Source organism: Bison bison, unplaced genomic scaffold, assembly GCF_000754665.1.
Source record: "Bison bison bison isolate TAMUID 2011002044 unplaced genomic scaffold, Bison_UMD1.0 scf7180017864300, whole genome shotgun sequence".
NCBI lineage: Eukaryota > Metazoa > Chordata > Mammalia > Artiodactyla > Bovidae > Bison > Bison bison.
The window spans coordinates 3,183,217-3,188,630 of NW_011494872.1; positions in this window are offsets into that span (position 1 = coordinate 3,183,217).

Here is a 5,414-nt window from a genome sequence, read left to right on the forward strand (position 1 = left end):
ATTCCCACCAACAGTGTAAGAGGGTTCCCTTTTCTCCACACCCTCTCCAGCATGTATTGCTTGTAGACTTTTGGATAGCAGCCATTCTTACTGGCATGAAATGGTACCTCATAGTGGTTTTGATTTGCATTTCTCTGATAATGAGTGATGTTGAGCAAAATCTTAACAGACCCATCACAAGCATGGAAATTGAAACTGTAATCATAAATCTTTCAGCAAATAAAAGCCCAGGTCCAGATGGCTTCATAGCTGAATTCTACAAAAAACTTAGAGAAGAGCTAACACCTATCCTACTCAAACTCTTCCAGAAAATTGCAGAGGAAGGTAAACTTCCAAACTCATTCTATGAGGCCACCATCACCCTAATACCAAAACCTGACAAAGATCCCACAAAAAAAGAAAACTACAGGCCAATATCACTGATGAACATAGATGCAAAAATCCTTAACAAAATTCTAGCAATCAGAATCCAACAACACATTAAAAAGATCATACACCATGACCAAGTGGGCTTTATCCCAGTGATGCAAGGATTCTTCAGTATCCACAAATCAATCAATGTAATATACCACATTAACAAATTGAAAAATAAAAGCCATATGATTATCTCAATAGATGCAGAGAAAGCCTTTGGCAAAATTCAACATACATTTATGATAAAAACTCTCCAGAAAGCAGGAATAGAAGGAACATACCTCAACATAATAAAAGCTATATATGACAAACCCACAGCAAACATTATCCTCAATGGTGAAAAATGAAAGCATTTCCCCTAAAGTCAGGAACAAGACAAGGGTGCCCACTTTCACCATTACTATTCAACATAATTTTGGAAGTTTTGGCCACAGCAATCAGAGCAGAAAAAGAAATAAAAGGAATCCAAATTGGAAAAGAAGAAGTAAAACTCTCACTGTTTGCAGATGACATGATCCTCTACATAGAAAACTCTAAAGACTTCACCAGAAAATTACTAGAACTAATCAATGAATATAGTAAAGTTGCAGGATATAAAATCAACACACAGAAATCCCTTGCATTCCTATACACTAATAATGAGAAAATACAAAGAGAAATTAAGGAAACAATTCCATTCACCATTGAAATTTTCAATTAATAAATTTTGGTCATCTTTTGTCAGATTTATACCTAGGTATTAATAATATGTTATTGTAAGTGGTATTTTTTTTTTCAATTTGAGATTGTTCATTGTTGATATATAAAAATATAGTTTTTTTAAATTCTATCTTGTTTCCTGCTAACTTATTTGTCTTATTAATGTTTTTGTAGAGTGCACCTATCATTTTTAACTCATATATTTTAAATCTCTGTTACTGTTCTTTAAATTTTTCTATTTTAATTGGAGGCTAATTACTTTACCAACCAGTCCATCCTAAAGGAGATCGGTCCTGGGTGTTCATTGGAAGGACTGATGCTGAGGCTGAAACTCCAATACTTTGGCCACCTCATGCGAAGAGTTGACTCATTGTAAAAGACCCTGATGCTGGGAGGGATTGGGGGCAGGAGGAGAAGGGGACAACAGAGGATGAGATGGCTGGATGGCATCACTGACTCGATGGACATGAGTTTGGGTAAACTCCAGGGGTTGGTGATAGGGAGGCCTGGCGTGCTGCAATTCATGGGGTCACAAAGAGTCACACACAACTGAGCGACTGAACTGAACTGAACTGAACTGAATTACTTTACAATATTGTGGTGGTTTTTCCCACATATTGACATGAATCAGCCATGGGTGTACATGTGTCCCCCATCCCAAACCCTCCTCCGACCTCCCTCCCCACCCCTCCCCTCTGCGTTGTCAAAGTGCACCGGCTTTGAGTGCCCTGTTTCATGCATCAAACTTGGACTGGTCATCTATTTCACATATGGTAATATACATGTTTCAATACTGTTCTTTCAAATCATCCCACCCTTGCCTTCTCCCACAGAGTCCAACAGTCTGTTCTTTACATCTGTGTCTCTTTCACTGTCTCGCATATAGGATCATTGTTACCATCTTTCTAAATTCCCTATATATGTGTTAATATACTGTATTAGTGTTTTTCTTTCTGACTTACTCCACTCTGTATAATAGGCTCCAGTTTCATCCACCTCATTAGAACTGATTCAGTTACATTCTTTTTAATAGCTGAGTAATATTCCATTGTCTGCATGTATCACAACTTTCTTATCCAGTCATCTGCCAGTGGACATCTAGGTTTCTTCCATGTCCTAGCTATTGTAAACAGTGCCACAATGAACATTGGGGTACACGTGTCTCTTTCAATTCTAGTTTCCTTAGTGTGTATGCCCAGTAGTGGGATTGCTGGGTCGTATGGCAGTTCTATTTTCAGTTTTATAAGGAATCTCCACACTGTTCTCCATAGTGTCTGTACTAGTTTGCATTCCCACCAACAGTGTAAGAAGCTTCCCTTTTCTCCACACCCTCTCCAGCATTTATTGTTTGTAGACTTTTTGATAGCAGCCATTCTGACCGATGTGAGATGGTACCTCATTGTGGTTTTGATTTGCATTTCTCTGACAATAAGTTAGGTTAAGCATTTTTTTCATGAGTTTGTTAGCCATCTGTATGTCTTCTTTGGTGAAACGTATGTTTAGTTCTTTGGCCCATTTTTTGATTGGATCTTTTTTTCTTTTTGGTATTGAGCTGCATGAGCTGTTTATATATTTTTGAGATTAATTATTTGTCAGTTGCTTCATTTGCTATTATTTTCTACCATTCTTAAGGCTGTCTTTTCACCTTGCTTATAGTTTCCTTCATTGTGCAAAAGCTTTTAAGTTTGACTAGGTCCCATTTGTTTATTTTTGCTTTTATTTTCATTACTCTGGAAGGTGGGTCATAGAGGATCTTGCTGTGATTTATGTCAGAGAGTGTTTTGCCTATGTTTTCCTCTAAGAGTTTTATAGTTTCTGGTCTTACATTTAGATCTTTAATCCATTAGCAAAAATCAACAAAACTAAAAGCTCTGTTATTAAATGCAAAATCACTGAGTGTCATTACGTCCTCTTAATTGATTGACTATATCATTGTGAAATAACCTTCTTTACCCATGGTCATATCTGTTGTTCTGAAATTATTTTTTATGATATTAATATACCCAATCCAGCTCTCTTTTTGATTTATGCTTATATGGTACATTTTCCCACACTTTTTAACTTTTTTGTGTCCTTATATTTGAAGTGCTTTATATAGGCAGTATCGAATTTAGTCTTGATTTGTTACCAATCTGATAATCTCTGATTTAATTGAAGTGTTAACATGATCTACCTTAAATAGTTATTAATAGGAAAGTCACTCAGTCGTGTCCAACTCTTTGTGACCCCATGAGCTGTAGCCCACCAGGCACCTCTGGCCATGGAAATAGGATTGCCTGCCAATGCAGGAGATGCAGGGAATGCTGGTTATATCCTTGAGTTAGGAAGGTCCTGTCGATAAGGAAATGGCAATTCACTCCAGTATTCTTTCCTGAGAAATCCCATGGACAGAGGAGCCTGGCAGGCTACAGTCCATGGGATGCCAAAGAGTTGGACATGACTTAACAAGTAAACAACAACAACTAATAGGATTCAATTTCAATCTATTTTACTATTGTTTTGTGTCATCTTTGTTCTGTTTTACTTATTCCATCTTTTTAAATAGATTGGATACTCTAGATGATTTCATGCATCTTTTCTGTTGGCTTGTGAGAGCTCATTCTTTGACTGTTTTAATGGTGTCTGAAGGGTTTATAATACAAAGCCTCTCTGTATCACAGTCTACTTTCAGGTTATACCACTTAACTATAATGTGAAAACCTGACAATAGTGTGCTGCCATTTCTCCCATTCACACTTTTGTACTATTATTGTGATCATCTTATATTTTCAGGTGCTATAAACTCCACACTACATTGTTATCACTTTTGTTTAAACAGTCAGCTGGTATTTGGAGAGATTTGTAAAAGAAGAAAGAAAATCATATTCTTCCCCATGTAGTTACCACTGTCAATACTCCTGTTTCTTGTGTAAATCCCTATTTCCACCTGGCATCCATCTCCCTTGGCCTGAAGGATTTTCTTTAGCATTTCCTATAGTGTCAATAGATCTGCTATGGTCAGTTTCTTCAGCCTATTTGTCTTTAAAACTTTCTCACTTTTATTTTGAAAGATATTTTCACTAGTTATAAAATATTGGATTTTTTATTTTTTCTTTTCATTTCACACCTTGTGGTTTTCACGTCTAGAAATTGAATTCGGATTCTATATTTTCCCTGTATTCATTCACTTTGCTTTATGAACAACGAAATACAACCATAGTAATTGATATGCTCCTCTGCTTGTTTTATTGTCTATGTCAGTCTTGGTCAGTTTCAACTGATTAACATTTTCTACATTACAGATCATAATTTCCTGATTCTTTGCACATATTGTAAATTTCTATTGGAAGGCGGATTGTGAGTTTTACCTTGTTGAATACTGGATGTATTTTTATTACTACAAATATTCTGGGCTTTTTTTCTAGGATCCAGTAAAGTTACTTGCAATCAATATGATTATTTCAAGCCTTGCTTTAAAGATTTTTTAGATAGTCTAGTTTAGAAAAAAAAGTTAAATTATTACTATTTCCAATGACATGGTATTACATATGGAAAGCCCTGAAGACTGCATTACAAAGTTGTTAGAATTAATAAATGAATTCATTAAATTTGCAAGATACAAAATCAGTACTCAAAAGTCTGTAGTATACTAATAACAATCAGAAAGAGAAATTAAGTAAAGAATCCACTTAAAATAAATACATTTAAATTAAAAAAATAATAAATTAAAAAAAAATTCATTGAAGAGAATAATATACCTAGGAATAACTTTTAACCAAGGAGGTGAAAAGCCAATACACCGAAAACCATAGGACATTGATGAAATGAACATACAAATAAATGGAAAGATATTCCATGTTCATGGATTGGAAAAATAATACTTTCAAAATTTTCATACTACCCAAAGCCATGTACAGATTCCATGAGATCCCTATCAAAATTCCAATAGCATTTTTCACAGAAATAGAACAATCGTAAAATTTGTATGGAACCACAAAAGATCCTGAACAACCAAAACAATCTTGAGAAAGAGCATAACATAAGACATTACCACCTTAATTTTAATCTCTATTACAAAATGTACATTAATTAAAACAGTACAATAATTTTGTCATAAAAATAGACATATAAATCAGTGGAATAGAAAAGAAAACTGATAAATAAATCCACATATGTATGGACAATTAATTTTCAACAAAAGAGTCAAAAATATACAAAGGAGAAAACATAGTCTGTTCAATATATAGTATTGGGAAAATGGGATCAGTTCAGTTCAGTTCAGTTGCTCAGTCGTGTCTGACTCTTTGTGACCCCATGGACTG